This window comes from Notamacropus eugenii, chromosome 2 (assembly GCF_028372415.1).
Source record: "Notamacropus eugenii isolate mMacEug1 chromosome 2, mMacEug1.pri_v2, whole genome shotgun sequence".
In the NCBI taxonomy this organism is placed as follows: domain Eukaryota; kingdom Metazoa; phylum Chordata; class Mammalia; order Diprotodontia; family Macropodidae; genus Notamacropus; species Notamacropus eugenii.
The window spans coordinates 233,605,654-233,629,995 of NC_092873.1; the positions used below are offsets into that span (position 1 = coordinate 233,605,654).

Here is a 24,342-nt window from a genome sequence, read left to right on the forward strand (position 1 = left end):
TATTTTGGGGTCCCCCATCACCTCTCAACCTCTTCATTTATGGTTCCCTGATCCGGAGAAGCTGCTAATCTCAAATCCTTCTGCTCAAACTGGAAGGTACGTAAGGCTCCCCCTCTCTCTATCCCCTACTTGCTCTCCAAGCACCTTGGAAGTGGATTTTCGGACCTGGCTTCGGGTCCCAGTATCAGCAAAGTCTCTGAACTTTCTGGGCGCTAGAGAGTTAGAGACTCAAGTTGTCGGTCCATTGGTTAGGCAGCGGACCTGGGAATTCTCTGGATTTCCTGGACGCAAGGAAATCGGGGAGAGCTCGGTTACTTTTCTTGTGTGTGCCTAAGTCTCTGAACTTTCTGGGCGCTAGAGTTAGAGACTCAGGCTGTCGGTCCATTGGCTGCGTTTGAGGCCGTGGACCTGGGCATACCCTCCAAAGCACAATTCTCTGAACTTTCTGGGCGCTAGAAGGTTAGAGAAACCTCAGTTAAGGGGGTGCCCAATTCTCTGGATTTCCTGGGCGCAAGGAAATCAGGGAAAGCCCGGTTATGTTTTGTCCTCTTGTTTTTTTCCCAAGGCTTACTTCCACGCCCCCCTTTAAGGGGACTTCCAGTTCCAGAAAAAAAAATGGGTCAAAATCCATCAGTTCCAAGGAATTCGCCTTTGGGCTGTCTTGTACAAAACTGGAACAAATTTAACTGCTCTAAAGACCTTAAAAAGAAAAACTTGGTATTCTTTTGCAACAGACTTTGGCCTCAGTATCACCTGAAGGACAATGAAGTGTGGCCCATGTTTGGGACCTTACAATGTAATATCCTTTTAAAATTACAATTATATTGCCTCCAAAAGGGAAAATGGATAGAAATACCTTACGTGAGGGCCTTTGTCGAACTCTCTCAGGACCCCATTCTTAGAACAGATTGTAAGATGCTTGTAGCTAGAGCCGCCCCACAAAAGGGACATGGGGGTGAATTGGACATTTTGGATGACCCCCTGTTTATGGCTCCTAGGGTCTCGGCCTCACTTCTCCCCTATCTCCGTTCCCAACCCCCACTCACTTCCCTACCACGGGGCTTGCTGAGGTGCCTCCCTCTGCAGCCCCTCTGGCTGGGGCAATATTCACTCAGGCCTCAGGCCCGGCTCCCGAGGCATTCTCTGGGGCATCTCCCCCTTTGATCCCTACTCTTCCTCAGGCACCAGCGGATCTTTCCCCTTGCCAGCCAGATCCCCTGGCTCTGCAGCCTAATCCAGTTCAGCAGGCATATCCCCAGCCCCTCCCTCACAAGAAGTGGGACTTCCTTTCTTCCTCCACAAGCCCCTGTCCCCACTGGGCCGTCAGGGCTGTTTCCCTTGAGAGAAGTACCTCCCCCACCCAGTGGGACAACCAGGATGCGTGTTCCGTTCTCTCTTTCGGATCTCCCCCAGATTAAAGAGAACCTGGGGAGATACTCGGAAGACCCCCCTAGGTTCACTGAGGGTTTTAGGGACATATCCCTACAATTTGAACTTCCTTGGGAGGATCTGCATATTCTTTTCTCTGTCTGTTGTACCGTTGAGGAGAAGGGGAGAATTTGGGAACATGCCCAAAAGTTTGGGGATCATATGGCTAGCAATAATCCCATAAAATACCCCGCAGGAACAGCTGCTGTTCCCTCGAGTGACCCCAGATGGGACTACCAAAAGAGTGAGGACAGGGAAAAGAGAGACTTTATGGTAATTTGCCTGTTAGAAGGCCTAAAAACTGCATTTCAAAAACAAGAAAAATTTTCAAAAAATTAGGGGAATTACTCAGGGATAAAAGGAAAACCCTGCCCTTTTTCAAAACCGGCTAGTAGAAGCTATTAAAAAGCATACAAATTTGGATCCTGACTCAATAAAAGGGGCAGCAATCCTTAGCATGTATTTTATTAATCAGTCTGCCCCAGATATTCGGAGGAAACTACAGAAATTGGCAGTGGGACCCCAAACACCTCAGGCCCAGTTACTGGAGATGGCCTTTGGAGTCTTTAACAACAGAGACCTCATTGCAGCACAGGAAAGAGAACGAAGGAGAAGAGCCAGGGCCAGGGAGAAGGCTCAATTCTTGGCTGCTGCCTTGGCCAGGAAAAGACCCAGGGAGCACCCCTGCAGGGCACCCCCTTGGAGGAAGGCTGGCTGCTTGGGCAGTGGGGAAACCTGCTTTCATTGCCACAAGGAGGGTCACTGGTCCAAGAAGTGCCCCTCCAGGGCGCCCCCCCAGAGGTAGCCCTAGGAACCAACGCCTGTGGAACCGTGCCCATGTGACCAGAAGGGACATTGGAGGAAGGATTGTCCCCAAGGTTGGAAAAGTGGTGGAGCTACCCCCCCAGTACCCTGTCCTCCAGTCTTCTCAAGACTTGGAACAACAGGAAAACCTGGGTGCTGGTAGTGCTCCCACTTTCTCTACCTCTCTCCTCAAGCCCTTGGCAAAAACGAAGGCTGAAGGTAAGGTTACTCACTTTAACATGGCTAAATTCTCTGCTTTAACCAGTCACTCTGGCTCTACCCGTCCCTTGACCCCTCGGGTCATAGGCATTGAAAGGGAAACTAAGGAATGTCTCCAGACATACCCCCTCCCCAGCCTGCTTGAGGATCTGTTGTTTAAACACTCCTTCCCTATGCCCTCCTCTGACCCTGCCCCCTTGATGGGAAGGGACCTGATGGTGAAATTGGGGAGCCAATTTTCTCTAGTTAAACCTCCCATCTCCCTTTTGCCGCTGTTCACTATATCTTCCTGGGTTTGCTTGAGAGTGTGGGAGACAGGCCAAATATTTGGGACCCTGGAATTCCAGAGAGAGCTACTTCTGCCACCCCAGCCACTGTTAGTCTTTAGCAAACGCTAAAGTGCTCCCCCATCTCAGCTAGTAAGTATCTGATTAAGCCTGAGACCTGGGAAGGACCACAACCTTTAATGGAAAAATTCCTTAAGTATAGCATCTTTGTCCCTTGTCCATCTCCATGCAACACTGCAACCCTTCCCACAAAAAGGCCTAGTGGAGAATACTCACAATTTATTTTTGCTTTTGAATGTACTTGTCCTGGGGAATCAAGTCCATATCAGCTAATGTGGACAGTCTTGCCCCAAGGGATTCGAGATAACCCTCATTTATTTGGCCAGGCTTTGGGAAGGGATTGAAGGCACCTGAAAGTAGCAGGCAGTAGCTTAATTCAGTATGTGCATGATATTCTTATTTGTAGCCCCAACCAGGAGGCTTCTTTGGCTGCTGCCACAGAAGCCCTTAATTTCTTAGGCATTCGAGGCTATAGGGTCTCTTGGAACAAAGTCCAGATAGCATGCCAGTCCATAAGGTATCTGGGCAGTGAACTCACACCCACCTCTCTCTCCTTAACCTCTGAGAGAAAAAGGACAATCCTGTCTATCCCTGTTCCAGCTACTAAGAAACAAGTTCAAGTGTTTTAGATTTTGTAGACTCTGGATTCCTAATTTTGATTTTATTGCTAAACCCCTTTATGACCCTACTCAGGGCATTGACTCAGAGCAGGCTAAAGTTTTTGAGACTCTGAAAACTAATTTGACCACCACCCCATCACTAGACCTACCCAGTCTGGGAAAACTTTCACTCTGTACATTGATGAAAGGAGAGGACAGGCTTTGGGAGTCTTAACCCATTCCTTAGGACCTGACCCCAGGCCAGTGGATGTTTTTATTTACTCAAAATATGCTTTCCTTGCTCTACATACCGATGGAGCAGTCTGGAAAAGGGGATCTCTGACAGCAAAAAACTCCCCTCTCAAACATGCCCTTCTATGTTTTGGCCTTGCCACAGTCATCTTTAATTCTCTCCAGAGAAATTATCTTTTATGCCAGGGAAATTGTCTTTTCTTTATACTCCTTTTGTACCTGTTTGGTGTGTGTGTGCCTAACCTCTTGGCCAGGTTTATCTTTTCCAGGGTGCAAGCCATCAACTTCCAGATGACAGCCCAGGCTATATACCAACCTCTGTCTGAATCCTAGGTCTCCAGCCCACTGGACCTGGCACCACCCAGGTTCTGAAGTCGGACCCCTTGAACAGGACCCATCGAGGCAGGGACAGCTCTATGCCCCTTGCCAGCAGGAAGAAATTTCTTTCTTTCTTTCTTTTTTTAAAATTTATTTATTTATTTAACTTTCAGCATTCATTTTAACAAAATTTTGGGTTCCAAATTTTCTCCCCTTTTGTCCCCTCCCCCCCCCCCAAACACCAAGCATTCTAATTGCCCCATCACCAATCTGCTCTCTCTTCTATCATCTGTCTATGCTCTTGTCTCCATCTTCTCTTTTATCCTGTAGGGCCAGATAACTTTTTATACCCCTTTACCTGTATTTCTTATTTCCTAGTGGCAAGAACATCACTCGACAGTTGTTCCTAACACTTTGAGTTCCAACTTCTTTACCTCCCTACCTCCCCACCCCTTCCCTTTGACAGGCAAGCAATTCAATATAGGCCAAATCTGTGTAGTTTTGCAAATGACTTCCATAATAGTTGTGTTGTATAAGACTAACTATATTTGCCTCCATCCTATCCTGTCCCCCATTACTTCTATTCTCTTTTGATCCTGTCCCTCCCCATGAGTGTCGACCTCAAATTGCTCCCTCCTCCCCATGCCCTCCCTTCCATCATCCCCCCAACCCTGCTTATCCCCTTATCCCCCACTTTCCTGTATTGTAAGATAGGTTTTCATACCAAAATGCGTGTGCATTTGATTCCTTCCTTTAGTGGAATGTGATGAGAGTAAACTTCATGTTTTTCTCTCACCTCCCCTCTTTATCCCTCCACTAATAAGTCTTTTGCTTGCCTCTTTTACGAGAGTTAATTTGCCCCATTCCATTTCTCCCTTTCTCCTCCCAATATATTTCTCTCTCACTGCTTGATTTCATTTTTTTAAGATATGATCCCATCCTCTTCAGTTCACTCTGTGCACTCTGTCTGTATCTGTGTGTGTGTGTGTGTGTGTGTGTGCATGTGTAATCCCACGCAGTACCCAGGTACTGAAAAGTTTCAGGAGTTACAAATATTGTCTTTCCATGTAGGAATGTAAACAGTTCAACTTTAGTAAGTCTCTTATGACTTCTCTTTGCTGTTCACCTTTTCATGCTTCTCTTGATTCTTGTGTTTGAACGTCAAATTTTCTTTTCAGCTCTGGTCTTTTCATCAAGAATGCTTGAAAGTCCTCTATTTCATTGAAAGACCAATTTTTCCCCTGAAGTATTATACTCAGTTTTTCTGGGTAGGTAATTCTTGGTTTTAGTCCTAGTTCCTTTGAGTTCTGGAATATCCTATTCCACGCCCTTCGATCCCTTAATGTGGAAGCTGCTAGATCTTGTGTTATCCTGATTGTATTTCGACAATACTTGAATTGTTTCTTTCTAGCTGCTTGCAATATTTTCTCCTTGACCTGGGAACTGTGGAATTTGGCCACAATGTTCCTAGGAGTTTCTCTTTTTGAATTTCTTTCAGGTGGTGTTCTGTGGATTCCTTGAAGACTGATTTTGCCCTCTAGTTCTAGAATCTCAGGGCAGTTTTCCTTGATAGTTTCATGAAAAATGGTGTCTAGGCTCTTTTTTTGATCATGGCTTTCAGGTAGGCCCATAATTTTAAAATTGTCTCTCCTGGATCTATTTTTCAGGTCAGTTGTTTTTCCAATGAGATATTTGACATTATCTTCCATTTTTTCATTCTTTTAGTTTTGTTTTGTGATTTCTTGGTTTCTCATAAAGTCATTAGCCTGCATCTGTTCCATTCTAATTTTGAAAGAACTATTTTCTTCAGTGAGCTTTTGAAGCTCCTTTTCCATTTGGCTAAATTCTGCTTTTGAAAGCATTCTCCTCATTGGCTTTTTGAACCTCTTTTGCCAATTGAGTTGGCCGATTTTTCAAGGTGTTATTTTCTTCAGCATTTTTTTGGGTCTGCTTTAGCAGGGTGCTGACCTGCTGTTCATGCTTTGATTGCATGTCTCTCATTGCTCTTCCCAGCTTTTCCTCCACCTCTCTAACTTGATTTTCAAAATTCTTTTTGAGCTCTTCCATGGCCTGAGCCCCTTGAGTGAGCTGGAATACAGAAGCCTTGACTTCTGTGTCTTTCCCTGATGGTAAGCATTGTTCTTCCTCATCAGAAAGGAAGGGAGGAAATGCCTGTTCACCAAGAAAGTAACCTTCTATAGTCTTATTTCTTTTCCCTTTTCTGGGCATTTTCCCAGCCAGTGACTTGACTTCTGAATATTCTCTTCACACCCACTTGGCCTCCAGATCCTCTCAGCCAGCCCTTGGGGTCTGAGATTGAAATGCTGCTTCACAGCCTCAGGGCTTTGGGGGGGGCAGGGCTGCTATTCAGTGTGAGATTAAGTTCAGGTGCTCAGGTGGGGGCAGAGCTGCCTCACTGGCTCAGTTCCCTGGGTGGGGGGGTTATGCAGAGACCTTCAACAATGGATCCAGGCTCCTGCCTGCTTGGGGAGCCCTGGTCTGCTCCCGCCTCAGCTGCTGCCTCCCAAGGGGCCCTGAGTTATGGGGGCACCCCACTCCCCTCTCGACCCACCAAAGAGACCCTCTCACCAATCCCCGTCACCTGTGGGTGGAGGGACCCGGGTGGCCACTGGAGCCTGCTCGGATCTGTTCCTCTCGGTGCCACGGCAGGGATGTGCTCGGCTCCCGGTACGTGGTGCCCAGTCTGTGGCGTGAAGGACCTTTTGTGAGAGGTTTGCAGGTCCCTCTAGAACAGAAATCTCCTTCACTCCACTGTTCTGTGGCCTCTGCTGCTCCAGAATTCGCCGTGAATTCCTTTTTACAGATGTTCTATGGGTTGTGGGTTTCGAGCTATTTGTATGTGTGTCTTTCTGCTCTGCCCCCCAGGAAGAAGTTTCAGAAACTGAGACCTTCGTCCTTTTCCCCAAAAGAATTTGGGTCCAATCTGTTTGAGGGGGGAATGATGGGGTTCAGACTCTGGGAACTTCCTTGAACTCCCCTGGAATTTCCTCACTTTACCTGGATTTTCATACTCAAATTGAGCTCTCTTGGCTTCCCCTCACAGAACCTGACTTTTCATACTCAAATTGAGCTCTCTTTGCTTCTCCTCACAGAATCTGACTTTTCATACTTAAATTGAGCTCTCTGTTTCTCCTCCCAGAATCTGACCTTTCATACTCAAATTGATCTCTTCCTGTATCTCCTTACAGAATCTGGCCTTTCATACACAAATCTGTGATCATTGTCTGTTATCCCTTGATTGCCCTACCTGCTTCCCACCTAGGTGCCCCCCAGTCTGATGTTTGTTGACTCCCCTCAAGACCCTTCCTAAACCCCTCCTCCCATCACCCTGGACTACCAGACCCCCCCTCACCTCCCAGATCCCTCCTCTACTCTTTTCTGTATTTAGGTCCCACCTTGCCTCCATAGAGGTGCTCAGATTGAATCCAGCTCAGATTCTGTCTAGCTGAGATTCTCTCTGGCCTATTTGTGATCACAAGCGTTACCAATGCTTAGGCTCCTTAAGAGGCAACCCAATTAGGCGAATCCTTAATAAACTTTGTTTTCTTTGGCTTTAAGAAGGCTTGAGACGAATTCATTCGAGCATGACCCGGATCGTCGTTATTTTGGGGTCCCCCATCACCCCTCAACCTCATCATTAGCATGAATTTCTATGACCAGTATAGAATACTGGCCAATAATGTAGCAAGAGAAGAGCAAAAAAAAGGGGATAATGGGTGGGGACCACTCAAGTGTTGACTACCAGCATTCATGAAATACTAAAAGATCTAGAGGAAGATGTGCAGTACTTTGGTGTACTGCAGTACAAATTAGGAATTCAAAGAAGATTGATACAACCTTCAAATTCAGGGGTTCTTAACCAGGGGTTGACAAATTTGATTTTTCAGTTATATATTGATAACTGTTTTAATATTACTCATTTCCATTGTAATCACAGACAATTTATTTCGAACGTTTTAAAACACGATTTTCAGAATAGATGCTGAGATTTCACTGACTAGACTGCCAAAGGTGTCCACATCACCAAAAAAAAAAGTTAAAAAAATCCCTAACTAGAGTGTTTATTAGTAGTAAGTAAACAAGCATGAATATTCAATTGGAGAATGTATTCACAAGCGAAAAAGGATGTTGCTGATAAGAAGCACTTTAAAAAGCCATGTACTTTACTGCCTTACTTAACATTTAGCCTTGTTCCGGACCTACAAAGCAAAAAGCGGTACATTTAGCCACAGTGCAGGAAAACCAGTATTGTCCAGAGCTGCAGATTGATTAGACTCTAGTTAGGGCCAGCACTCTTTTATAAGCAGGAGCACAGAATAACTTAAATGGTTTTCAAATGTACTAACTTAGAGGACACAGGCCTCAGGGACTTTTCAATGCAGCAATCATGAGTAGGCTAGATAAAGCTACATACAGGACTTGGTAGGATTTCTTTGGGATCAGTGGCTGAACTCATGAACTCAATACATGTCAGTCTTCTTCAGGGAGAAAAGGGCCTACTCTAACCCAACTGCATGAATTGAGTAGATAGTCTATAGAAGATTTACAGAATCTTGGACTAAAGTAGCCCAAAGTGAGAAGGCGTGGATGGTTTTTGATGTGCATGGTTGAAAGAGTATTCACACAGATGGGATCAAGGTTTCTTAGAGATATTAAAGCAGAGATACAAGGTAATATAGGGTGTCCCAAAAGTCTTGTTTAGTCTTTTTTTTTCCAGTCATGTCTGACTCTATGACTCCATTTGAAGCATGGCAGAGATATTGGAATAATTTGCCATAGCCTGCTCCAGCTCATTTTACAGATGAGGAAACTGAGGCCAACAGGGTTAATGACTTGCCCAAGGTCACACAGGGAGTCTCTGAGACCACATTGGAACTTCGGAAGATGAATCTTCCTGATTCCAAGTCCAGTTCTCTATCCACTGAGAGAACTGCCAAAAGTTTTAGTATAGTCTTAAACTGTAGTAGTTTACAAATTTTTTCCAAATATATATACACACCTGTATCTGGTGTATCGAATGGCATAGGAGTTCATAAGAGAGAAGTCATTCTAACCTAGGATAGTCAAGGGAAGATAGGGAAGGTATCATGGAGGAGGAGCTAGAACTTAAACTAGGTCTTCAAGAACTGATACAACTTTCACCAGCATTTTGTAGGTTTGAGTTTGCAAGGCTAACACACTGAGCCCCCATTGGGTGACAGAGTGAAGAGAATGATATGCTTGGAGTCAGGAAGCCCTGAGTTTGAATCCTACCCTAGACCCTTATTAGCTATGTTACCATGGACAATGTAAGAAGGTAGCATTTGAGCTGAGTCCTGAAGGAAGCCAGTAGGTCCAAATGCAAAAGTTGCAGGGAGGTGGAGAATATTAATTTAGCATGTGGATTGTAAATTGAGAAGAGTTTGCAGAGCTCATCATTTTACAAATGAGGAAACTGAGAGGTCAAACACAAGGCTGAGTCAATCTGAACCCAGATCTTGTGATTCTATTGCCAGCACTTGCTGTACTCCACTGACTAGTTAGAAGAAAGAAACTCTAGTTTCTTTAGATTCAGAATTCATACATCTAGAACTATAAGTTATTTACAGAGTAAGACAGCTCCATTTTAACAGGAGAAGTTTTCTGATCCCTTGCTTTAGGGAATCTATATTTTCTGATGATGCCATTAAATTAAGATAAAAGATGCTTATCCCATTTGCAGAAGAGGGAGAAGGGGTGGAATGAGGAAAGACCTAGAGATAACTGATTCTCCCCTAGATCAGTGCTTCTTAAACTTTTTCCACTTGTACCCCCTTTTCACACAAGAAATTTTCACGTGACTCCAAGTATATAAAATAGACAATCAAACATTTACCAATAATAAATGATAAAGAAATTTATTTTAAAACAAGTCTTTGGTATACATATATATGCGCACGTGTGTATATATATAGTTTTTACCATTAAAGATGAAAGCAAATTTGCATACTAGTGAGATGAATGTGTGTTTTTTTTTTTTTTACGTGAAGACTTAAATCTTGGTGGCATATTTGATACTGCAGGACTTAGAGCATCTTCATCATTTTTTCAGAATTGAGCGATATTTTGATTTTATAATCGTCAGTGGTGACTGAGAACACCATTTCACATAAATGCATAGTACAAAACAGCAGAGATATGTTTAGGGCCTATTCAGAAATTGTTAGAAATTCTGTCCTAATCCCGAGCCACAATTCATTTAATGATTTTTGTTAGGAAACTCAACTTTTAAAACTTTTATTATTTTTTTATCTTTTGATAACTGCAAATTCTTCTTGAATTTTAATAGTAGATGACTGACCCTTTTGATTTCAATTGACTGTGGTTCATGAATCTAATTTATAAGAAATGAGACAAAAGAATGGCCTCTTTTACCTATTAAAAAAAATCAGTCTGGGAGGGGGAAAACCTGCAGGGTTTCTGGTCAAAACAGAAACAATTGCTATTTTACCCTGAGTCAATAAGGACCCAAAGGATGACCACATTAACTGGCCAGTGGTAGGTCCTTGAGAGTAGGAATGTCTCAGTTTGGTATTAGTGTCCAGGTTCTTAATATAGAGTTTGAAGCCTAGTAGTGCTTAACAAATGCTTTTTTTTTTTTAATGCTTTTTCATTCATTCAGCTTTATTAGTGAAAGGGAAAAGAGAGAAAGGTTAATAATGGATTATAAATTCCTCATTGCATTGTAAATTGCCTGAGGCAGAGACTGTCTTTCACTTTTGTATCCCCAGGGTATAGCAGAGTGCCTAGTACAGAAGGTGCTTAGTTATTGTTTATTAATTAATAGGGCTGAGGAAAGTTGTTTTTTTTTTTTTTTTCCAGGAAAGGTTTTATTTCAGGGTTAGGGAGACTGTGTAGACACGAGCTAGAAGTCATTAGGAAAATGTAACAACCATTTTAAAAATACCTACTATGGACCTAGACCTTTGCTAGGAACTGGACATACCAAAGACAGAAAGGAAACCTTTCCTGCCCACAAGTACCTTAAATTCTATTGAGGGAAGGGGAAAAGATAAAGAAAAATCAAGGAGGCAAGAAAAAGGTATAATCAACATTACGGATATGGGAAGGAGTGAGACCATGAGACCCTGCACACCTGCAGAAGAGCAAGCTTTGACCTTAAGGAGAGCCACCTTTGTAATTCCAGTCAGGGAGCAGAGGAAAGATTTTAAGGTACAGAGGAAGAGAGGCAAGGGAACTTTCCAGTAAAGGCAGTAGGCTGCAAGTGGATCCTACTTATTCTTGATTGCCACCTCAAACACTAAGTCTTGTCTCTGACATATACTGGTTAGGTGACTCTGAGGAAGACACTTAACCTCTGAGAATTCTAGGCAAGATTATAAGTTTCAGACAAGGTACCAAACTGCAACTGTAGAGGGAATACCATCACTTGGGAGTTCCTTATGCCACTGGAATCATAAGTCTAGTCTCTAGCTATGGTTTGCAAATCATTTTTTAAAGTTCAGTTTTATTTTGTGGTCTACATTCTCCTTCCCTCCTCCCATGTTTCATCATAAATTATGTAATTGTTATGTCATTGTGGTTAGTTACTGTGTTGATAAAAGTTCCTGTGTCTGTCAAAATCATCTATCTTTCTAAAGTTGCTGTTATTGTTTAAATTGTTCTGCTGATTTCACTTTGCATCAGTTCATGCAAGTGTTCCCAGGTTTCTCTGAAACTCTCCCCTTTCCCATTTCTTCAGCTGGACAGTATTTCATCACGTAATATACCAAACCTTCTTCAGTCATTCCCCAATTGATGGCACCTTCCTCAGTTTCCAGTACTTTGCCACCAAGAAAAGCTGGTATAAATATTTCCGTACATTGCATGTGGATCCTTTTCCTCTTGTGATCTCTTTGAGGTATGGATCTAGTAGCAGTTTTCATGAGGCAAAGGATATACACAATTTAATAGATTTGAAGGTATAGCCAAGTGGAACCCTAGAGTGGCTCTAACTTCTATTTCTCTAAATAAAGTGAGTAATTTGAAGCATTTTTTTCATACAGCTATTGATAGCTTGGTTTTCTTCCTCTGAAAATTGCCTATTCATATTCTTTATCAATTGGGAAGTGCCTCTTATTCTTAAAATTTGAATTTGTTTCCTCTATATCTTAGAAATTAGAACTTTCTTCAGAGAAACTTGCTTCAAAATCCCCCCCAACTTTTTGCTTCTCTTCTAATTTTAGCTGAATTGTTTTTACTCATACACAAACTTTTAAATTTTATGTAATTAAAATAGTCCATTTTATTTACCGTGAACCTTTCTGTCTCTTGTATAATCATGAACTCTTTCCCTATCCATAGATCTGACAGTTAATTTCTTTCATGCTTTTCTAATTTGTTCTATTTTATATCTAAATCATATACCCATCTGCAACCTGTCATGGTATATGATGTGAGTACTGGTCTATACCTAGCATCTGCCAGACGAATTTCCAGTTTTCCCAATAGGTATTTCCCCCTCTTATTACTGTGACTGTGAGCAAATCACTTAACCCTGTTTGCCTCTCTTTGCTCATCTGTAAAAAATGTTGGCTTTCTATTTTAGTTGCATGCCTTTCTTCTTTTTTATTGTTGAAAAGTTTTATAGATATAATTTTCCCCTGAGTACTGCTATGAATACATCCTATACATCTGCTACATTGTATCATTGTTGTCATTATCTTTAATGAAATTATTGTTTTTATGATTTGTTCTTTGAACTACTCATTCTTCAGGATTAAGTGAGCATTTTCAATTACTTTTAATGTTCATTTCAGAGGGCTTATGTTAATTATAATTTTTATTATAGTCCATATAATATATATGTAATATATAGTCCATTTAATATAGTCCGTATTTATAGTCCATAAAAGATGTGTTCAGTATTTCTCCTTTTATGCCTTTATGATATTTTTGTGCCATAATGCATGTTCTATTTTGTGACTGTGCCATGCACAGCTGAGAAATAGATATACTCATTTCTATTCCCATTCACTATCATCCTGAGGTCTACCTTGTATTCCTTTTCTAAAATTCTACTGAGGTTCTCCATTTCTTTTTTATTTGTATTTTGGTAAAATTTATCTTTGTCTGGGAGTGGTAAATTGAGTTACTCCATTATTTTGGCTATATTGTCTATTTCTCCCTGTAAGTCATTTAAATTTTCTTTTAAGCATTTTGATGCTATGCATTTGATGTATTCATGGTTGAGATTGATATTAATTCTTTGCCAGTGATACCTTCCAGAAAATGTAATTTTCACATTTCTCTCTTTTAATTAGGTCCATCAGGTCTATTTAATTTAGGTCTCAATACAAGGTTGAGAGAGTCAGGAAAGACTTCATGTGAAAGTTGTGCTTGAAGTACGTCTTCAAGGAAGAGAAGGATTCTTGGAGGAAAAGGTGAGCAGAAAACCCATGTCAGCCATGGGAGATCACCATATGTAAAAGAACAGGAAGAAAGTCAGTGCTTTATTTTTGCTTTTATTTTTCTGGACAGTAAAGCACAGGAGAGGAAGTAATGTACCGAGAGTGGAAGGATTGATTTGACCAGATTGTGAAGTGCTTTAAAAGGCAAGAAGATGAGTTTCTCTTTGATCTAAGTGGGAAGAGGCAACCATTGGAGTTTGTTTGGAGTCAGGACAGATTTGAGCCAGAGAGGCCAGGAGAGAAGCTCTTAAAGCAATGCAGGTGAGCAGTGATGAGAGCCTAAGTGTCAGTACAGAGAAGGGGATACATATAAAAGATACAGTAAAGGCAGAAAAAGACAAGATTTCACAACAGATGGTATATTTAGGTGAGGGAGAGTTAGCCATCAAGGATAATGCTGAAATAAGGACCTGGGAGTAGGTAAGGATCAGCAATGCTGGATACTTGGTGCTGCTGAATTGACTTAGCTACTAGTTAGTTCACATGTGGGGCAAGTTTTTACTGGAAATGTAGCAGGAGTTGGGAAGGTTCACCTCTCACTTTCACCTTCCTCCCCTCCATTGTCAAAGCTCTTTCTTGCCTCTTTTATGTGAGATGAGTTACTACATACTACTTTTCCTTTTCTCTTTCTCCTAGTACATTCCTCTCAACATTCAATTTTCTTTTTTAGATACCCTAGGACTTTTCCTTTTGGGAGCTCTTTCAGGAGGTGATTGGTAGATTCTTTCCATTTCTATTTTACCCTCTGGTTCTAGAATATCAGGTCAATTGTTCCCTAAATCCCACTGATACATTATTTGTACAAACACCAAGGATAGCCCTTCACCAGTCCTGTAAAGTTGAAATGTCTTCTAATGTCCAAAGGTCCAATACTGGTCCTTGGCCTGGCTCACTGTTAGAAGGAGTAAGAGGCAGCTGACTAATTTCATGGCTCAGGCGTTGTAGTTTCTTCTTCTTTCTCTGGCGGAATCCCTGTGATTTCTTCCTGGTGCTGTACGACCCGTAGTCTTTTCACTGGTACCCAAATCTCCTTGTCTCCTGTAAAGATACAAGCATAACCCTTGCCCCAAGTTATTATGGTATGTGGTCCATGCCACTGCCCTTCCTGATCTTGCCACATGGCTGTCTGTCCCGTGGCCGGAGGCGTCCATTCCAATTTTTTCTTAAAATCATCTGGTGTCTGGAGAGCAATTTGGAACTATGCCCAAAGGGCTACAAAAATGTGCATACCCTTTGACCCAGCAATATCGCTACTAGGACTGTATCCCCAAGAGATCATAAAAATGGGAAAGGAATCCACATGTACAAAAATATTTATAGCAGCACTCTATGTAGTTGCCAAAAACTGGAAGTCAAGGGGATGTCCATCAATTGGGGAATGGCTGAATAAATTATGGCTTATGAATGTAATGGAGTACTATTGTGCCATAAGAAATGATGAACAAGAAGACTTCAGAGAGGCCTGGAAGGACTTATATGACCTGATGCTGAGTGAAAGGAGCAGAACTGGGAGAACTTTGTGCACAGCAACGACCACAGTGTGCGAGAGTTTTTTCTGGTAGACTTGGAATTTTGTAATAACGCAAGAACTTCTTATAAAAAAAAAAAAAATCCCAAAGATGGTTCTCAAGGCAAAATGCCTTCCACACTCAGAGAAAGAAATATGGAAGTCACTCCCAAAATGTAGCAGATCATGTTTGTGTATGTGGATGTGTTTGTGTATCATGTTTTGATTTGTTATATGATTTCTTTCATTTATTTTAGTCTGACTAGATAGCATGACTATAGTGAAAATATACTCAATAGGAAAGTATATGTAGAACCTATACAGAATTGTATGCAGTCGTGGGGAGGGAGGGGGGTAGTGGAGGGTAAGTGTGGGGGGGATAAAATCTCAATTGTATGGCAGTGATTGTTAAACATTAAAAAATAATAATAAATAAAATAAAATAAAATAAAATCATCTGGTGGTCTGCCTGATCTGACCATGTGTTTCATGGCAGGCGTAAGACCGTGCTCATCGAATTTTAAGTAATTGATAGTGAAAAGTGCCAATTTCAATTGATCATGTGCCATGGACCTGTGTCCCGAAGCTCCCCCTTTTTATTTTTGGACATATTGTTTTATGGTGCGGTTCGCATGTTCTACTATGGCTTGTCCTGTGGGGTTACAGGGGATCCCAGTCACATGAGAGATTCTGAATTCTGAGAGAATTTTTTGGAAGGCCGAAGCAGTGTATGCTGGGCCATTATCAGTCTTTAATAGTCGTGGGACGCCATGGGCTGCAAAACATTGAAGCATATGACTACACACGTCCTTAACTGCCTCTCGGGTGCGTAGAGCAGCCATGATGAAACCGGAGAAAGTGTCTATAGACACATGGACATATTTAAGCCTCCCAAATGAAGCTATGTGAGTCACATCCATTTGCCAGATATCATTAGGATGTGATCCCTTAGGATTGTACACTCTGCATGGCATCGGTGGCTGGAAAGGAATGCATGCTGTGAGTGATTTTACAATCTTTCGGGCCTCTTTCTTAGTAAGTTTATATAAATGTCTTAATGATTTTGCTGATATATGAAACTTATTGTGAGCCTGCTGAGCTTCCTCAGTGGTTTCTAGGTATATACCTCCTGACACTACTCGATCCACAACCTCATTTCCTTCTGCTAGAGGCCCTGGTAGATTGGAGTGTGATCTTAGATGTAAAATGTGGAATGGGAACATACGTCCTCTTATGGTGTTTTGGACTTCCGCGAGCAACTGTCCAATTTCTAATTGGGTTGATTTGCAGGCAGTCTCTAGGTCTGGTATAAGTGTGCCTACATATCTACTGTCAGTAATGACATTGATAGGCTCATCAATTTCTAAAGCCTTCCAGACCGCAAATATTTCGTTCTTTTGGGTGGATGAGAATGGAGTATCATATACCTGCAACCATTTATCTTGATACACATATGTGGCTGCTCTATTTAATTTTGTGGCATTAGTAAATACATTCTTTCCTATGACCGCAGTGTCATAGTGTTTCTCAGCCCATGTCCATGGTGTTTCCTGGTATATGCTTAGAGCCTTATTTATGTTCCCTGTTTTGAAGTTTTGATTAAGGATGACTTGCCATTCTGGGTATTCTGTACAGCATTTCTCTACTTGTTCTTTAGTGTCTCTACAGTAGATGGCATCAGGATCTCTTCCTATCAGTTTCCTCACTCTCTGAATTGCTTTGTAAACCACTTGTGCAACTAGTACACAGGAAGGGACACAAGACCTACTGTGTACCCTCTTCAAATGTATCCACTCTAATACCCCTTCCTCTTGGTGAAGGCATCCTGTGGGAAGTTCCACAATGAAAAGGATAGAGATATACATATTTTCTGTTGGTCTATATCTCCTGGTGCTAGCCTCTACGATTTTTGTTTGAATTTTGGAGATGCACTCCAGCGCTTGAGGAGTCCATTGTCGTGGTGAATTTAAGTCAGGATCTCCTTTCAGCATGTCATACAATGGGTGTAATTCACCTGTAGGTATTCCTAATTGTGGTCTGATCCACTGAAGCTCTCCTATCACCTTTTGCATAGGATTAAGAGTCTTGATTTTAGACACATCTATTACAGGTGATTTAATATGGATTTGATGTTCTAATATGGTGTGTCCTAAGTAATGTATAGGCAGGTCTTTCTGTATCTTATCAGATGCTATTTTTAAACCCTGTCTGAGGAATTCTGTCTCTGTCATTTGTAATGTCATTTCTAAAATTTCAGTGTTATCATGAGCTCCTAAGATATCATCCATATAATGGAGTATCAACACCTGGGGAAATCTCTTCCTGACTGGGTGTAATGTCTTGTCTACATACCACTGACAAATTCTGGGACTGTTTTTCATTCCTTGGGGTGGTACCTTCCATAGGTAATGAAGGTATGGCTTCTGTAGACTGACACTGGGTAAAGAGAATGCAAACCTTTCCCTATCCTCAGTATAAACAGGAATACTGTAAAAACAATCCTTGATATCAATCACCCAAAGTTTATAACTGCTGGGAATTACATTGGGTGATGGCAAACCTGGCTGCAAAGCACCCATCGGCTGCATGATGTCATTGATCTTTCTCAAATCATTCAACATTCTGCATTTTCCAGATTTCTTCTTTATGACAAATACAGGAGAGTTCCAAGGACTAAAGGATTCCTCAATGTGTCCTAACTCTAACTGTTCTTATATAAGGTCTTTCAGGGCCGTGAGATTTTCATATTTTAGGGTCCATTGATCCACCCAGATGGGCTCATCCGAGATCCATGGTAATTTTGGTGGTGGAATTCTCACGGCATCGTCATCAATGGACCCGTTCCAAAATTTGTTGTTAATCTTACCCCTAATTGTGTAAGCAGGTCTCTTCCCCATAGTATTATGGGAAGCCCTTCCAATACTTGTGGCCAAAATTTTCCTGATCTGTCCTCAAAAGTCCACCGTAGTGGTCTGGCCACCTCCCTGGCCCATTGTGAGCCTCCTATGCCATATACATTGTCTTCCTCTCCTATAGGCCATTGAGACTCCCATTGTGAAAAAGGGAATATGCTTCTGTCTGCACCGGTGTCCACAAGGCCTGTTTTAGGTATTCCTTCTATATATATGGTAAGTATTGGTCTCTGATTGCCAGTTTGTTGAGTTCAATATATTGTTTGTTCTATGTTATGATTCATTTGTATCAATTGTGCTACCGGCTGCCCTCTACCCACCTCCACCTCCCCATTGTTAGAGTTGCACATCAGGGTCTTGTGTAAGGTACCAATCTGTGGTTGCTGTACTACGGCCTGCAAGCCTGGGTAAGCATTTGCTGGTGCAGAAATGATAATCTCTCACTTTGTTTTGATGCTTATTTCCTCTATTGGTAACCACACTGTTGTGCATGGAGGTATCAGGAAATTCCCTAGGCTTCTGATTAATTTTGACTGTATGGCGCCGACTTGAGTGTCCGGTACCTCCTCCTGAATTCTAAAGTGGCCTGTGGGATCGTCTCTGCGTCCTCCCGGTAGCCCCTCTTTTTCTCCTGGGCTGGAGGGATGCCCGTCTGCATGTTTAAATATTGAGCACTACCCTTGAGAGGGGACAATGACCTACACTCTGAAGCACAATGCCCTGTTTTCTTACATTTTGAACAGGGTGTGGTTGGCTTACTCTTAAATGGTGTTCTGTTCCCTTGGTACTCAAGTCCTTTTCTTCCCTCTGAATTGTTTCTACACTCCCTCTGGTAATGTCCTATTTTTCCACACTTAAAGCATCTCACTCTTGCTCCAGCTCCCTAATAATTTCTCAGCACCCCTGCGAAGATGGAAGCCTGTACTCTTGCTAGCTATGTCTGAGATCCTACCTCCTCACACCTATTTAACATGTCTTCAATGGAACAGTTCTTGGGTAATCCTAGCAGAGCCTTCCTACAATCTGCATTAGCTCCTGATCAGAGGATGTCCTTTCTCACTACAGCAGTACCTTCCACTTCACCCATAGTCCTGGTGACAACTTCAGTTACTCGGGCACAGAAATCAGTGAAGGGTTCTGCATTTCCTTGCTTCAGTGATTGTAGAGATACCTTCTTAGGACCCTTCTCAGGAATCAGCATTAATGCCTGCTCCACCCCTTGGGCTAGCCTCTCATACAGCACTAGATCATGTCCTATTTGCTTAATGTCTTCTGCATACTCTCCGGACCCAAATAACATATCATAATACCATTGGGCATCTGTAGTGTTGCCAGCATTACCTGATGTTGCTATGGCTCTTAATTTTTCTGCCAAAAGCTGAAGAAAGCAATCATATTGTCTGGGAGTTAAGATGGCTCTCATGGTTAATTTCCAGTCATTTGGGGTTAACACATAATTAGCCAATTCTTTTAATCTTATGAGGATACAAGGAGCATTTATCCCATCATCTGTAACCACCTTTTTCAATTCTTCTATCTGTAAGGCTGGTATGGGCCCGTGAGTCCTCGTCACGGAGCCGTCTTCTGCTTTATCCTCCAATACAGGGAACGCACTTATCCATTCCCCGCCAATCTCCCTGAAGCTAGTGTAATCACCATCCTCTCTCAGCTTTTCTAGAGTCTGCTGTAATGCTGATTTTTTGAAAATTATTTGTACTTCTCTCACCTTGTCGCTAGGTGGCAGAATTGTTCCTCTTCTCTCACTCTCTGTGCTTCCTCCCTTCTCACCATCAGTGAACTCCTTTTTCCAGCTAACCCTCCTTTTAGTTTTCAGCAAGCCCTTTAATTTTTCAGTTAACTCTTGCATGTCCTCTCTCACTTCCCGAACTGTTTCTCTCTCTCTCGCCATATCTCTTGTTCCAACTCTAAGTCTGGACATATGGATGCTGGCTGCCTTTCTGGGCTACTGTCCCTTGTACTACTCCCTGACTCAGAGGGGGTCGTCTCTGAAGATGTGGTAAATGTTCTCATTTGCACTGCCTTGCCACCGTCTTCCTCTATGAACACATGCTTCAGCATGTCATATAGGAAGAAAGTGTGAGGATCCAATTTATTTGGGTTTTCGAGTTCAAAAGCTGTTAACTGCTCTCCAACAATGACCCAAGAGTCTAAACTCATAGGAGGTCGTTCTGACACCCAAGGACAGATTTCACAAATGGTATCTATGAACTTCCTTATATTTCTCAAACTTACTGTAGTTCCATGTTTCCTGATCTTTTTGTAAGTTATTGCTGTGTATTGACCCTGACTCAACTTTTGTGAGCTTTGCCCCATTTCAATCTTACTCAGGGTTACACCTCTTCCCACCGAGCTGAATTGTGCGTGTCTTCTCCTGGGTCCACTTCTCAGATCCGCTTGCTGGAGGACTCGGTGAGGCAGACAGGCTACTGTCTCCCGTCGCGCTCAGGCATCGGCCTTTGACCCTGTCCTGATAGCTCCTGTAGACTGTCTAGGCTTCTGGAGAGCCTGACTCACTAGGGGGGGACTGAGGGACCTGATTGCCTCAGCTGAGATTCCTGAGGGACCTAATTTCCCTTGGCTGAGCTTCCTCCTCCTTCCCCCCTGCTTGTGGCTCCATGTTGGTGGGCGCCAAGTTGCTATGGTTACAGCATAGCTTACTGAGAGGAGCAAGTCTTATGCCTGGCCAGCAGGCTCCTTGTCCTCCTGTGGAGCTGGCGAGTAAGAGAATGAGGTGGGAGAGCGGGTCAGAGAAGGAACTCTGATTTATTCAAGCAAGCACTCTGATTATATAGTCTCTGCCAGCTAGCCCAGTGAACCATGGTGACACACCTAAACAAACCCGAAACTAAAGAAATGAATACAAGCTGGAACTATAGTGACAACAACAAACCCGGGGTGGGGCCGTCCCTTCCAGCGCCATCTTCTTCACCATTCCCTGCTCCGGACTCAGTTTACCTGATGTCCGTCAGTGTGGCGTCCCAGATGGTGTGGCAGTCAGCGCCCCTTACATTTCTAACCTACCATTGTTCTTTAATCATTTTATAATCCTTTCACCTGAGGTCTTCAGGGGTCAGTCTTGAACTTCCTTCATAGAAAACCAAGATAGTTGCTGTCCTCACCAAAATTCTTGGGACTTTCAGGAGGGAAGAAAGTGTAGTGACTGACTCCTTCTAATTAGATACTTTCACTCTCCAGCTTCTATGGTTCTCTCCTTTCACTTTCTTTTTCCCTTCCCTACTCTTATTCCATCTTTCACCCCCCACCCCCCAACAATGCCTTCAACTGCCTCAATGTTAGACTGGCAGTGATCATAAGACTTCAGAGAAATTCTAAAAACCATTCCATCAGACAAAGGTTAGGGATCCCATACATTAGTCTATAAACCACTTAGATCAGGATCCTTAACTTTTTTTTGTATCATGGTCTGGTTTGGCAGTCTGGTGAAACCTATGAACCCTTCTCTGAAAAATATTTATAAACTCAGAAAATAGAATGCATAGGATTACAAAAGAAACTTAAAGTTAGTGAAAATAAAGATGTACTTTTTCCTTCCTCCAACTTCATGGACACCCTAAAATCTATGTACAGATCCCTTGGGATCTATGGACCCCAGGTGGGGAACTCATGACTTTGTTACCCTCATGATGGTCATTTTCTTTGCAGCTTCTTCATGTCCTGTCCCTGTATCGCCAAGGCAACATTCACAGCACTGGTGGTGACTATGAATATGCAGGGGTAGTTCTCAATCACCAAGTATAAAAGACTCTCTATATAGAAGGCAGAAGGAAAACATTTATTTAGACACCAGAAAGCCAAATGTGTCATGGTGACCAAGAAGTTAATAAACATGATCAATGCAGGGAGCAAAGCCATTCCAAGCCTCCCTCCACCTTGGTCAGGGCCTTCTCACAAGCAAAGGCTCAGGAGACTGAGCCTTACTGTGCACCTGCCTGTATCCTCTCCTCTCTGCCCTGACTGTGCTCACCCACTTCCTCCTAGTTCTGCTCAGCCCTTCCTGTTCTGCATGTTCTTCAAGCTCCTCCAACCACGTTACTTAGGGTTCCAGGTGATTTAATAGGTCTATTAATATATAGGAAAGATTTTCCAATTCAAATTACCATTACGGTCCCCCTTTACAAATCTTGTTTATATGTTTCTGAAAACCCTCCATAGAGAATGGACTCAACATGCTAGAGGCCTTCCTTGGGTGCTTTGATATTTTAATATATTGAGGAAGCCTACACTGCAATCAAGTTGTCCCCCAAGTATCTCTTTCTTTCCCTTCATGCCCTGACTACCTTTTATAGATAATTACTTTACCCGATGAAGTCACTTATGCCGTTTTATATGTAAATCATAAGTTATAAAACATAGGATCATGGATTTAGAGCTTGAAGAGATCTCTGATCATTTAATTCAACATTTTGCTGATGAGTAAACTGAAGCCTGAAATTTAAGGGATACAGATGAGATTTAACCCAGTTTTCTATTTCTATGTCTGGTGATCTTTAAAAAGAAAACTACATCATACCATTTCTCAATACAATGTTTATTTATATGTATGAATATAATATATAATATGTGCATGGCTATGTACGAATATATGTAATTTTAATAACATGGCTAACATTACTGCGCTAATAATTTAATATTGGACTTTGAGGAGTTATACAATTTGAAAGATAACTTTGCTTTTATAATTCGGTGAGTTTTGTAAACAAAAATTTTTTTTTAAATTGATGTCTAGGAAGTATTCTAAGGGTTTGCCAAAATCTTATCATATCTTCTTGTCTTTTTTGGTAATTTGATGAAGAATGATAAGGTGTTTTTTGCAAAGAATTTTGACAGTCTGGGATTGATGGGAAATCATTTTAGGTATTGAACCAAACTGAGAACCATTACAAGTTGCTCCAATATGTGATCAGGAAGAGCTCATTTTACAAACACATTTCCCTTTCTATCTCTCTCACTGACAATCACATCAGTCACTTTTTTTTTGACCCATAGTCTAGAAATGTTGAGCTTTTTTAGAAGCAGTGCAGAGAGAAAAGGAATATTATTTTCCTTTCTTTTCTAGGAATGAGGAAATTGAGGGATGTAGGGGTCTAAAATAGGATCATAGGCTTTTAATCTGGAAAAGTGTCATTAATTGTATAGATAGAATAAATGGGGCCCTGAGAGACATGACTTGTTCAAGGTCACCTAGGCAGTAGTTATCCCTTCCACATTGCAACTTTCCCCATCACAGTTTCGATATATGGTAGGTCAGCATAAGAAATTAAATGGGAATTTTTAGGGGAAGTTTTGCAAAAGTTGCTGACAAGAAAGCCAACAGATAAGCCAGAAAAAGCTTAGAAACTCAGAATTGCTTAAAATATATGCATAGTATTATAGAATACCAACTGCAATTCTACAATAAGGTATTGTCAACTCCCCATAAATCAGATTTCTTTTTAGTACAAAGGAAGCACCAAAAAGTTTTACACAGAGTTTCCAGATCCTGGTAGTGTCATACCAGTAACCCCCTACATTGTGGACAGAATAACTGTAGTTCAGTAAGGATTCAAACCCAGGTCTTTTGACTCTAAACCCAGTGTGCTTTCATTATTATAATTTTCTCAGGCTAACGAGTTGCATTTAAGGTAGTGCATTCAAATCCATCAGATTTCTTTACTTTTTCCAGGATATTTTCAATATTGCTAATAAATTATTTCTAGGAACTCTGTAGATATACATACATACAATAATCCAAGGTTCCTTATAATTTCTTTTGGACATCTAGCTTGGAGATTCTCAACTATCCTAAGAAATTAAAATTTCATGGCTCTTCTGAAGTGCTATTTGTGTGCTTACTTTATTCCCCATCTCCTAAATCAGGGTCTGTAAGTACTCATCTTTTATAATGTTAATGACATTTCTGTTAATGAAGATCTTCCCACCCGTTAATAGGTCTCAGGTGGAACCCAGTGGGAGAAGATTGATTAGGGGAGGCTTGTTTGTGTAGCAACCGTTTTGTTAAGTGTTAATTGTTACTGAGGTACTGGGTCCCTTAGGGCTCTGAAAAAAATATATATGCTCTAAAGTGAGGTTTTGCTTTGAGGGCTTAGAAGAAGGTTCATGTGCCAGATGAGACTCTGGGTAACCACCCCTCCCCTTTTGAAAACCCAGATGGTGGTGCTTCATATACATAAATAGTCTGATAGTTGCATCTTGCGGTTGATCTATAATGTATGCATGGCTTATGATCAGACAGTTAGAAGCCCAGTCTGTTGGTTTTTTATTTCTCTGCTTATATTTTCCCTTCTGGTGACTATAATTAAGTAGCTTGGTGAACCCTCAAAAGTTGCTTTCCTTTTAGAAAAGCAGATCGAAGAACCTGTGCAGCAGGCCAGGGCATGCCAGGGTGTCTGCTGTTACATTTTTGTAGCTCCCTCACTACCTAGTTTAATGTTTTGCCATGGCAGGGACTCATAGATATTTGTGGAA

General features: G+C 41.9%; 1 long non-coding RNA gene across 1 annotated transcript; it reads right to left on the reverse strand.

Moving 5' to 3' along the window:
* Positions 1–9,848: 9,848 nt before the first annotated feature.
* LOC140526919 (uncharacterized) lies at positions 9,849–23,552 on the reverse strand. The gene is made up of 2 exons (XR_011974596.1): positions 19,562–23,552; positions 9,849–14,454 (listed from the first exon to the last, which is right to left on the reverse strand). It is a non-coding gene; the product is annotated as an uncharacterized lncRNA (long non-coding RNA).
* Between the last annotated feature and the right edge of the window lie 790 nt (positions 23,553–24,342).